This window comes from Pseudochaenichthys georgianus, chromosome 4 (assembly GCF_902827115.2).
Source record: "Pseudochaenichthys georgianus chromosome 4, fPseGeo1.2, whole genome shotgun sequence".
Lineage (NCBI taxonomy): Eukaryota > Metazoa > Chordata > Actinopteri > Perciformes > Channichthyidae > Pseudochaenichthys > Pseudochaenichthys georgianus.
The window spans coordinates 31,009,427-31,022,517 of NC_047506.1; the positions used below are offsets into that span (position 1 = coordinate 31,009,427).

General features: G+C 46.6%; 1 protein-coding gene across 2 annotated transcripts in view; it reads left to right on the forward strand.

Annotated features, from left to right (window-relative positions):
- ghrhrb (growth hormone releasing hormone receptor b) overlaps positions 1 to 13,091 on the forward strand; it is a 63,856-nt gene that overhangs the window by 36,712 nt on the left and 14,053 nt on the right. The gene's annotated exons all lie outside the window — the stretch shown is intronic.

The following is a 13,091-nucleotide window of genomic DNA, read 5'->3' on the forward strand; positions in this document are numbered from 1 at the left end:
ATCCATTTTTCACTTACAGATCAGTAGAGTATATTTATATATCACTTGGGGCCGATGTTATGCTTTCACTGAGTGGTTTATGTAGACTGGATCTTTTTTTTCTGGACTTGGCTGCAGACAGCGCTGCTCTCCCCACTGTTTTCACGACCCCCACCCTTTTCAGACCACAGTCTCATCCAGCTCAATCCAATCAGTATTGACCAATCACGTTTGAATGGGCTCTAGCTGAATGCAGGTAAACCAAAAGGGAACTTTCGAGTTCAAATGAAATCAATGGAACCATCAGCTATCAACAATTGAGCTTCAATTAGCTAGACATTAGCTTGTAAACCAGCTATCTGATCGCCTTTCAAATCCAGCTCCAGTCTTAAATGTCAGGTTTCTAATCAGACATAAAAACCTATTGCCTGATACATGGAAAAGTATATCTGCGGGTTACACCCCAGAAACACAGCCCATTGCCCCCCGTGTTTTATGTTCTTCAGACCAATAGCCCATGAGTTCTGAGATGGAAAGATCATGATCTGGTTCATTAACTAACGTATTTTTGTTGCCTAAACCCGGAAATTAGGATGTGAGTCATGGTCTCCATCTTAAATTGTGTACTATCTATTGCGGGATAGTCAAAATAATGTTATGGGGTATATGATTTAATTAGTGCTGTAAAAATTATCGCGTTAACGGCGGTAATGAATTTTTTGAATTAATTGCGTTAAAATATTTAACGCCAGGGTATGGCTGGGGTAGGCTACACACATACCAAGAAATGGCTTAGCCCCACCATGATAAATGATGTTAAAGTAAGCAAAATAAAGTCTGCCAACTCGCGCGGCGTAAATTGCACAGACAGCAGTTAGTAAGATTGATTTCAGTAGCCACGGTTTTGAAAACTTTTGTCACGTAGTGATCGTCTTCTCAATATAACATCTTTGATAACGGCGTGGTGTTGTTGCAGGAAGTCCCGACGGAGAATACGTTTGCTGTAGTAGACAAGGGTGCACATAACTATAGGTTACTTACGTAACCCCAGTCCTCAGAGTAACATGAAGTGAGATGTCTCACTATGGGATGCGCCTCATCGCGGAGCAAACAGAAGCATCAATCTCATTACGCCAATCCCGATTGGCTGGTGATCTTTCATTTCATTTCAAACCTTTATTTAACCAGATTGGTCCCATTGAGATCATAGATCTCTTTTTCAAGGGAGACCTGCAGCATATAGGTTCCACATGAAACATAAAACAATAAAGGACATCATACATTATATTTACAGGATACATTTACATAGTTATAGACATTTACAAGTGCCCATTGTATCAGCAAGCATTTCATTTAGCCTAGCTTTAAAAACATGCAGAGGAATGAGATTGCTCAGTTTCAATTCTTGCTGAAGATTGTTCCAAGCAAGTGGAGCTGCGCACATAAAAGCTGTCTTACCTAAGACAGTCCTTGCTCTTGGCACATCTAACAAGACTACATCATGTGACCTCAGACAATAGCTGCTTGCAACTCTCTGTGTTATCAGAGAGCAGATATAATACGGGAGTTTACCCAACAAAGCTTTATAGATAAACGTGTACCAATGACTGAGCCTCCGTACAGAGAGTGATGGTCAACCTGCCTTGGTATACAGTGATGTGTAAGCGCTTTACAATTTGTGACAAATCTCAGTGCACTGTGATACGCAGCATCCAATTTGCTCAGGTAATTGGCAGGTGCATTCATATAGACCAGATCACCATAGTCCAGCACAGGTAAAAAGGTCACAGTGACTAGCCTTTTCCTGGCCTCAAGCGAGAAACAGGACTTGTTTCTGAAAAAGAAACCTAGCCTAACCCTCAGTTTTTTAAGCAGGTTATTGACATGAAGTTTAAAAGAGAGACAATCATCAAGCCAGATACCAAGGTATTTGTAACAGGCAACAACTTCAAGTTTTGTTCCTTGCGTAGTTACAATATCTAAAACAGGCTCTGGTGTCTTTTTAGCTTTTGAAAAGAGCATTACCTTGGTTTTATCCACATTTAAAAGAAGCTTTAATTCAGAGAGCTGAGTCTGAATAGTGTTAAAAACAGCCTGTAATTTAACAACAGCCTCTTTAATGGAGGGACCTGCACAATACATCACAGTATCATCCGCATAAAAATGTAAAGTAGCTTCATCCACATTATCACCTACGCTGTTAATATATATGGAGAATAAAAGTGGTCCTAAAACAGAACCTTGTGGTACACCATTAGAAATGTTTAACCATTCAGAAGACAGTCCATCAAAATGAACACATTGGGACCTTTCAGAGAGGTAGTTCACAAACCACCTCACTGCATTGCTGGATATGCCAATACTGAGTAGCCTCTGCTTTAAAATGCGATGATCAACGGTGTCAAACGCTTTGGAAAGGTCAATAAACAGAGCTGCACAACTCTGCTTATTATCTAAAATAGTAGTAATGTCATTTACCACTTTCATTGTCGCAGTGATGGTGCTGTGTTTCTTTCTGAATCCTGACTGATGTTTAGACAGCATATCATTTATACATAAAAACTCCTTTACTTGTTCACTCACTAAGCGTTCGAGCACCTTAGCCAGAACTGACAATTTAGAGATTGGCCTATAGTTATTTAAAATAGTTGCCTCCCCTCCTTTCAGTAAAGGCAAGACATAAGCAGACTTCCATACTTTTGGATTTGTGTTCGTGCTGAGGGAGAGGTTAAAAAGAGAAGTAAGAGGTGGAGCAATAAAATCTGCAGCTATCTTTAAAAAGAAAGGTTCTACATTGTCCGGGCCAGCCGGTTTCCTAGGATCTAACTTGGATAATGCTTCATGAACAATACCAATAGTTAAAGGAGTAAAACTGAAAGGGTTTTCCAGACCACATTGTTCAGAGTCAAGGATTGGAGCGTTCACAGGAGCCACACAGCCAAACAGAGAGCCACAAGACACAAAATGCTCATTAAAGCAATTTAGCATAGTAGCCCTGTCTGATATAGTGCCAGATGCTGTGGTGAGGCACGGAGGTAGCTCATTTGGGATATCACCAGTGGAAATCGATTTTATGGCTTTCCAACATTTCCTAGGATTATTCAGGTTTTCTGTGGTAACCGACAAATAGTACTTTGATTTAGCACTTTTTATTTGAGATGTGAAGCTATTTCTTAGCTGCCTAAAACATAGCCATTCTACCTCTGAGCCTGATTTCCTAGCCTTAGCCCAAGCATTATTTCTCTCATGAAGGAGACTGGACAGCTCAGCAGAAAACCAGGGATTGTTTAGTCCCTTCACTCTAAATTTACGCAGAGGTGCATGTCTATCTATAATTTTCATAAAACCAAGATAAAAATAAGACCATGCAGTTTCTACATCAGCACACAAATTGATTCTACCCCAATCAAAATCAAACAGATCATGTAAAAAACCCTGCTCCACAAAGTGTTTTTTGTCTCTTTGTGATGACACGTGGTTTAACCTTTTGGACCTTAGTGTCCCTAATTGTGGCCACAACACAGTGGTCACTCACATCATTAGCAAATACTCCCACAGATGAGTATTTATGTGGAACATTTGTTAAAATTAGATCAATTAAGGAGGATTTATTTGGGGACTTAATATTTGGGCGAGTAGGCCTGTCTATAATCTGGGTAAAATTCAATTTTTAAAATCCTCTGACACAGAAGTTAACCAGTCCCAATTAAAATCACCAAGCAGCACTATTTCCTTGTAGGAAAGTTCTGATAACAGTTTTGCCAAAGACGATAAAGAGTCCTTGACAGCCGAAGGGGCCCTGTAGCAGCCCACCACCATGAGCTGTTGACCCTTTGTTACCTCAATATTCACGGCTAAAAATTCTAGCTGTTTACTAACAGATTTGGAAACCATATTAGTTACACAAAACTTATTTTTCACATAAATGGCAACGCCATCACCTTTTTTAGGCCGGTCAGTACGATATACACTGTAACCATTTATGTAAATGTCAGAGGCCAAAATGGATTTATCTAGCCACGTTTCTGATAAGACAATGACATCAGCATCAGTCGAACTCGCCCAAATACGGACAAAATCTAATTTAGGTAACAGACTACGCACATTTAAATGAATTAAACCTAGCCCAGATCTAGATATAAAATCAGCAGGAGTAGCTATTTGACTAATACTGCTCGGTGGACCTGGATTTGGCTGTACATTTCCTGATAGTAACAACAATAAAAATACCAAGCACCTTTTCCTCTTAATCAACACACATACATTGTCAGCTGATCTAGAGTCACCAGCAAACTTCGCGAAAGTGAGATTAGAGTTTAAAAAACAATTCTGAAGGACCATCGTGGCAGGCATGTGAGAAAGACAAACATTTTCCGAAATGAATGTCCGCGACAGTGCAACCAGCAATTGTTTGTGCAACACCTCCGAAACTGTACAGGGGATGTCCACTGCGGGCGGCAGAACATACCCGAATCCAGTAGATTGTTCAGGACGACTAGCGATCTTCTCCTTGTCCAGCACAGCCAAGAAAAGGCACACCACACTGTTCCTGGAGCAAGGTGGAACCAGGCCTCAGCTATAGCAGCACAGCAGAGTAGAGAAGGTAATCCCACCGCGTTACACCGGCTATTTAATCCACTTTACATCTCCGCCGGAAGCACAGGCGCGGAGAGGAGCGACGATACGCGGTGTGAGGAGCGGCGAGAGGAGCAGCAAGAGGAGCGGCAAGAGGAGCGGCAAGAGGACGCGGTGTGAGGAGCGGCGAGAAGGGCGGCGAGAGGAGAGCCGGGACCACACTTCCGACTCTTTATCTCTGCAAGAGTTGCTCCCTCTCGTGCTAAATCCACTCGGCGGGCAAAAGTAGGATCCCAGAAGTGATTCGCCCAGTGGCTCCTGAAACCCTTCCCGACGTGCCTTTAGTGGAACTCGGGTCCGCTGTGGTGGATGAGGTTGAACGTGGCTCTCATCCGGAACTCAGCAAAGGTGGATCACGTCTCAGCGCTGACGGCGTGTAACATATTCCTCAGGTGAGTTTCAGAGCACGAGCAGCAGCTGTGAGTGAACGAGCAGCAGCTGCTCGTGCTCTGAAACGTCAGGGAAAATCACCCCCTATAAGTAGCTTGCGCCACGACGCATGCGTCATTCAAAATAAGCACCTCTTCTCGCTTCACCATAGCAAGGAGGGCCGTCTGGTGAGACATCTCACTTCATGTTACTCTGAGTACTGGGGTTACGTAAGTAACCTATAGTTCTCATTCATAACACTCCGTTCGATGTCTCACTATGGGATATTGTAGCTCCCGTATTGCCAGACGAGCTTATCTCGAAGACCACCGACCAACCGGAATTTAACAGGTGGAGTCCCGACTCAACAAGGTGCCCAGCACTGCTCGGGCCACGCTTGGAGTGGATACGCCCAGCCTGTAAAAGCGGACAAAAGTGAGCGGCGAAGACCCGCTTGCCGCTGCACAGATGTCTTGGATGGCAGACATCCTGGACAGAGCCCAGGATGCAGCCAGACCCTGATTTGAAAGAGCTCGCGGACCCGAAGGTGCCTGCAAACTCTGACTCGTAAGGGTCTCAAAGCAATAGCCTCCACACGACAGTGGGAGAGCCGTTGCTTAGTAACCGGCTTGCCCCCCTTTAAGGGTTAGCCCAGGACACCAGGAGTTGGTCATTATGACAAACACCCCTGATCTGTCCATACAGGTGCGTAAGCACAAATTGGACACAGCAAATCCCGCTGCTGTTCCCCGTAGGGACCCAGCGGCTGAGGAAATGTCTCAATATCCATTGGGTACATGTACAGACAGTGTCTGAAAACATTACTGGCTCGCCTGGCGGAAGCCAGGGTCAGTAACAGCACTATGTTAGAGAGACCTGGTGTAGGAATCTCTCGCACTCTGAATAGTGTTAACACCCTATGAGGGAGTCTCACTATATTCAGGTTGCGCATCGAAAAGAACAGCTGACACTGAGCATTTTCTCTTGATGCGAACAGATCCACCGTGGCTCTGCCATAACGCACCCACAGCTGGCTCACAATCCTTGGATGTAAAGTCCAGTCTGCATAAAGTGGTGTACCTCTGGACAGCAGATCTGCCCCGAGGTTCGACACACCCGGTACGTGCGTCGCTCTCAGGGAGAGGAGACGCCCGCTGCTCCATAGGATCAGTTTGCGTGCCAGCATGTGTAACTGGAGAGAACGCAAACCCCCTTGGCGGTTTATATACGATATTGTCGTCGTATTGTCTGTCCTCACGAGGACATGGTGTCCTCTGAGAAAAGGCAGGAAGTGCTTTAGGGTGAGGCACACCGCTAAAAGCTCCAGGTAATTTATGTGTGCCCGCTGGAGGTCTCTGCTCCAGAGACCCCTCACCGGGCGGCCTTCATAAATATCTCCCCAACCTGTCAGACATGCGTCTGTGGTGACCACCCTTCGTGAAAGGACAGCACCCATAGGCACGCCCCGTACTAGAAAAGTCGGGTGCAGCCAGTGGCGCAGTGCCGTTACGCATTTCACAGTAACCATTACCCTCCGCGCGCCATGACGCGCGGGGTTTAGTTTTAAGGCGGCTACCCAGCGCTGAAACTCCCTCATGTGTAAGCGTCCTAGTCGTACGACCAGGATGGCTGACGCCATGAGCCCCATCAACCGCAGGCATGTTCTGAAGAGAACATGTTTGCGACGCTGGAATAAAGCGAGACAAGCTCTGAAAGCTTTCACTCTTTCCGCTGACAGGCGAGCTGAAAAGGGCACCGAGTTCAGGTGTAACCCTAGGAAGAGTATAGTCTGCGCGGGGCACAATATGCTCTTCTCTGTGTTTATTATGAACCCCAGGTTGAGCAGGTGCTTTACGAGAACATTTGTCTGCGTAATAGCCTCGTGCTCCGACTGTGCGAGAAGCAGCCAGTCGTCCAGGTAGGTCGCCAAGCGAATACCCTGTTGTCTTAACGGGGCTATCGCGGCTTCCGTACATCGTACAAACACTCTTGGACTGAGAGACAGGCCGAAGGGAAGTACTCTGTATTCGTAACAGATCCCCTGAAATGCGAATCTCAGATATTTCCTGTGTGGGTAATATACTGGGACGTGGAAATACGTATCTTTCAGGTCGACTGATGTAAACCAATCATCTTGTCGCACGAGACGCAGCAGAGATGTGTGAGTGAGCATTCTGAATTTATATCTTTTTAGATATCTGTTCAGAACCCTCAAATCCAGTATTGGCCAGATTCCGTTCCCTCCTCGTTTGGGGACGAGGAAGTACTTGGAATAAAAACCACTCTGACTCTGCTCGGCAGGTACAACAGATATAGCTCTCTTTTCTAGAAGTGAGAGGATCTCTCTCTCTAGAATATGGGCTGACTCTCCTCGGGCTTGTGAATACAAAATGCACGAGAAACGAGGGGGGGTAACAGCGAATTGGAGTCTGTAACCCCGTGTTACTGTCTTGAAAACCCAAGCAGATGTTGTGAGCATCTTCCACTGTGTGCTCCTTAGAGCCAGCGGAGATGTCACATCTCTTGCCCTCTGAGACTCTGTTTGTTGTGTCATGGGGCCCTCTAGTGTCTGAACACGGTGGTACCCCATTTCAACAGTCCCCACCGTTACTGTGCACGCACGTGGCGGTGGCTTCACGGACCCGTCAATAATCCGTCCTTTGAGAGATGCCGTAGCTGCTCTCGAAAGGGAAAGGATTGACGGGCCGTTCTTTACAGCTCTAGCCGGCACTGCGTGCGCACGTGGCGGTAGTGCCCTTAAAGCCCCAACCGGCACTGCGCATGCGCGTGGCGGTGGTGCCTTCACAGACCCGTTTATTATCCGCCTTTTGAGAGAGGCCGTAGCTGCTCTCAGAAGGGGATTTATGGTTAACGGACTGTTTATTGTTTTTCTTTTCATTTTTTTGAGCTGCGCCCTTGGCCGAAGCCTGGATGCTTCAGCGAAAAATGGTTTATTCAAACAATAATGATGTGACATGTGTTTTGTGCGGACTTGAGGATGGCGTTGAGGCATCTCTCGAGGCAGCGGGAACACAATTCGAGCCGGAGAAGGAACTTCCAGCTCTGTCACAGAGGGGAGAAGGAGGGGCTGTCATGCCGCTCGCTTCTTCCTCCTTGATTGCTGGCCGAAATTCTGGGTTGGCTGCGCCTGGGCTGCAGCCGGGACCGGAGATTTTCTAGACCAACTCGTCCTCGTCTCCTGCCTGGGCTGGGGACTCGGGGCGGGCTGCGACCTCTGCTGATCTTGTACTCTAGATCCAGCAGGGTTCGGAGCAGCTTGGGCGAAGGGTCGCTGTTGCGGAAGCAGCGGCTGGACCCTTCGAGGGAGACAGAGGTGGAGGGCCTCGACTTCCTTCTTTTTCGACTGGCACCTCCTCTGCATGGAAGCGAGAGCGGAGCCGAAAATTCCCTCGGGAATGATGGGCATATCCAGCACATCTTCTTTTTCCCGGTCCGGGAGGTTGGTGAGGTTGAGCCATCTAGCTCTTTCCTGCACCACCATGATCCCCATCATTTTGCCCGTGGCCTGGACGGCGCAGCATTGGACACGGAGACAAATGTCTGTGACCGCGGCTATCTCGTCCAGAGTGGCCGGTCCAGAATCGCTCGACAGATCCTCACAGAGCTCCGCTTGGTACGCGGTTAGCATCGAGGAAACGTTCAGAGCTCTGGCGGACAATGCTGCAGCTTTGTAGGCCCGTTCCGTCATGGTCGACTGGAATCGGTCTGTTTTTGCTGGCAGTGTGGGGTTCCTGCTTGGCGGCTGGCCCATCCTCGGTAGGAGGTGGGCTGCCACCAGCGGTTCCATAGGCGGTATGTGGAGCAGGCCGAGCCTCTCCATACCGTCACAGTCAAGGGAGGAGGCACCCTGGATTGGGGCCGTGTTGCTAAAGGGCCGGTCTCTCCACGAGACCGACACCTCATCCAACATCTCCGGGAAGACCGGGAGGAGTTGCCTCTTTGTCCTCGTTGTTTGGAAAAACAGTTTTCCCTCGTAACGGGACCTGGAGGTCTCCTTGGCCACTTCGGGCCATGGGATGTCTAGTCTGGCCGCAGCACGTTGACACACGGCTTGTAGGTCCATACTGAGACAGGGCAAAGCTGGTGTGCTATCGCCCGAGAGAGCAGCCATCGCTCCAGGCTTTGCAGCCTGAGCTGGTGACACGAAGACGTCGTCTTCTTGCTCGTCCGAATCAGACAGGAGGAACTCAGAGGCATCCTCTTCGTCCTCCATGTAATTCAATTCTAGGACATCCTCCGCGGGTGAAACCATGGTGAGGTCCAGTCGGGAGCCCCAGCCTGGTATAGCGTGGGGTCCCGTTCCCGCGTCCTTTGCCGCCACCGGGACCCGGCCTGATATGGCGCGGGAAACCGGTTCCGCGGCTGCCGCGGTTGATGAGCCCCAGGCCGTGAAGGCGAGGGACTCAGTCTCTGCGGCGGACGCCCCCGTGTCTTGATTGCCAGCCGGCCAACCAGTGGACATGAGGGGATCCTGTCCCGACAGGCTAGCTTGTCGTGCTAACCGTCGGCGAAGGCTCTTTATGGTGAGGTGGGCACAATGCCCGCACGAGCCGGGGTCGTCGATAGCCTCCTGGGCATGTTCCAGCCCGAGGCAGGACGAGCAGACCTGGTGTGAGTCTGTGCCTGCTATCTTCAACCCGCAGTCGCAGAACCGAGCCTTCGAGTCCCTGACTCCTCTGGTGTGAGGGAGAGAGGCGTCCATGGAGAGGACCCGCTCTTAACAGGTATGTCGAGAAAAGTGTCCCAAACTGTCCTTTATCCGGAGAAAAAAGGTAGTGTGGGTCCTTTCCTCTCAAAGAATATTACCTGGTGTGGCAATATTCTTTAAATCCTTTTATCCTCCAGGGAAGAAAAAAGAATAAAAAACGTCCTCGCTACCGTGGTGTCGGCAGTGAGGGAAAAAAGCAAAAGCTAGCAACTGGTGTGTTGCTAACTTGCAAGTCAAAATCTTACCTTACTTCCAGAGGAAGAATTCGGCGAGGTTGACTATAGTACTTCTTCTGTGAGAGAATAGGGTAGCCGGCTAACGCCCGTCGACCGAAAATTAGCTTTGGGTTCAGTCTGTGGACTGTTAAGCTAGCCCGGCTACCGTTCGAGATGTGCTCTGAAGCGAGAAGAGGTGTTTGAATGACGCATGCGTCGTGGCGCAAGCTACTTATAGGGGGTGATTTCCCCTGACGTTGACGTCAAGATCACCAGCCAATCGGGATTGGCCTAATGAGATTGATGCTTCTGTTTGCTCTGCGATGAGGCGCATCCCATAGTGAGACATCGAACGGAGTGTTATGAATGAGAACTGGTACACAGGTTATGTGCGTAATCTGAAATGCAAACCGTCACTTGTATCACAAAGCGCATTTGCGTACCGACGTACTTGTGAAGCTTTTCCAGAAGGCGGTTAGATCACCGGACGACAGAGTCGGTCTCCGTGTGCACAGACAGGGCTGCTGTTAACGTCGGTCTGTACAACGGAATTGTGCCAAAACTACACCAACCGGCTACGGAGGGAGACTCCCCCCCCCCCCTTCACTGGAGAACTGCGCTAAAACAGCTGATCACAAGGTTCACACTCTGTGGTCACGAAGTACTCCACTAGCCGCCCCCCCCCCCGACTTTCCTGAAGTACTCCCCCGTTGATAGAAATCAACACGTAATGAATTAAGACCCCACGGTTTGATGATTGATAGGTGTGTGGGTTGTCTTTCATTTTGACACACAGAAAAAATGTTATAATAAACATAGATACTGTATGTTAAATGGATATATCCGCCATCTTTCATTTATCTTTCCATTCCCACAACAATATACATAAATAAATGGCATATTTTGGACATAGTTCGAATGGTGATTAATCATGATTAATACATTTTTAAACTGTGATTAATCTGATTAAAAATGTTATTATATGTAATCGTTTGACAGCCCTAGATTTAATACAATGAAAAATGTCTTAATTTTAATTGAATTTATATACATACATAATTGTCTTTATTCCAGTCCTACCAGTAGTTCCAAGTCAGTGTTGGTGAAAAAAAGTTCACAGAATAGTCAGTAGTAGGCACAGAGCATGTGCAGTATGTGGGATGATGGATGAAGAAATTATGCTGATTCCAACAGCAGTGAGAGTAAAATACACACACAGCAGTGAAAGTTAGACGTATACTCAACATGGTTCAGAACACTTAAGGAGGCAGGGGTTGCCGTTGACGACCTCATAACTCAATGCTAGTGGGTTCTTGGACCCCACTGGATTCCCGCCTCCACAGACACCCTGATAAGTTAAATCACTGTAGCGGTGGAGTTCGATCCAGTCCATCCAACAGGAGGCTGCATGCAGAGAAAAAACTGAATTGGAAAATCAAAGAGTTCACTGTAAGAGCCAAGAGCATGAGAAAGGAATTGGCGCTGCTTGTTAAGCATGGCGGTCGGAGCACTAGCGCCCTCCCGGTAGCCCCAGCCTTTAACCTCCATTCACATCCAGCGTTGGCTGTGGGCTCTACACGCTACGTTATACTGAGGCTAATGCAGCTGGATATCTGTAAACCCACCCACGACTCAAACCCCCACACTCTGCTCGCTCTGTGAGTGCTAAAGGAGCCGGACAGGCATTTTCTCAGCAAGAAACAAAAATCTGTAATTTCACTGAGAACTTTTCATCCTCTGTCTTGTAAACATGGATTCACAAAGAACTGGATGACCTTGTGTGCGTCATGAATGCCGTGGAGCTCGGTGAGATGAGTGAGCGCGTCATGCTAACTGCAGGCCATGGTGGGAGAACATGGCTGCAAATATGCCTCATTTAAATGTATCATTTATCGCCTTCACCTGATTAGACTACTTTCAGTGTTACCTAGAGCCCTTAGGAAAGTTAACAATACACTTTTGGTTTAATTATGTTAGAAGGCTAATCACAGAAAACATGTAGGCTACTGATATATTTTCAACTTAGCATGCTACAAGTTTACCACTGCCGTTAGCATAATAGCTTTCCAAGTTCACCAGCACAGTTTAGCATGTTTAAATCTTTCTGAATCCAATTGATACACTTGTAATGTTGCTATTTACTGTGGCTGTACAATCTTACAATCTGGGTCAAATGAAGATAGGTTGTTTATTGTCACTGCATATTGTTGTATTACTTTAAAGGACTCACACACAAACATGCTAACCCCACACATCAGCAGCTTATTTTCTTTTTCAAATACAGTAACTTTGTGTCACGTGAAGCTTTGATCAGTCAAGAAATCATAGAAATACAATTTTTGGGGGACTTAAATCAGGATCACATTTGCCTTCTTCTCATTTATTTCCCTTTTTTGGTTGTGTAACAGAAGCTGTATTTGACTTACAGTAGGATTATATTAATAGTTTTCACAAATGCAATAATTAAGAAGAGCTTCATTTATCCAAGAAGATTGTGAAAGTAATCAACCTTTTTTTAAATTGTCGAACCACATTTTTAACAATAAAAAGAGAGGAAAAACATAAAAGTAATGGTCATAGAACTTTTAACACACTAACGCTTAATTTGTATTCCCTCCCAAGACCCACCCAGTGTCAGAAGAATGTTTTTGTCATCTGTCCTCCCCAAAGTAGGTGTGTGTCCAACCGCTCACATCATTAACAGGCAGATGGGGTTAACCCTAACCCTAACCCTCATTGTGCAGCCCGATGAATCCTAATGAATAGCAGTAGCGTTATTTCACGTCTGAGAAACTACTCTCGTGTTGTGATTGTAGTTCACCTGTAAAGGGAAAACAGGAGAATCTATAAGGGTGAATAGAGAGATTTCTATTATTATAGTCATCCCTGTGTCAGTCAATCTAAAAGACTTCATCAGGAAAGCTCCATATTAATTAATCTAAATGGCAACAAATGGAAAACAAATCAGCCATCCTACTTTATTTGCATGTTAAATGTGATGCTATTAAACAAACATTGTGTTTGTGCTGTCTCTTGTTGATTGAACATTTAAGGAATACTAAACCCCTAAATGACCATTTGTTTATCAATGACTAAAACCTCTGTTACCTTGAATTTGAGTCGAACAATCAGATTTCTCTGGTCAAATGCTTACCCAACACAAG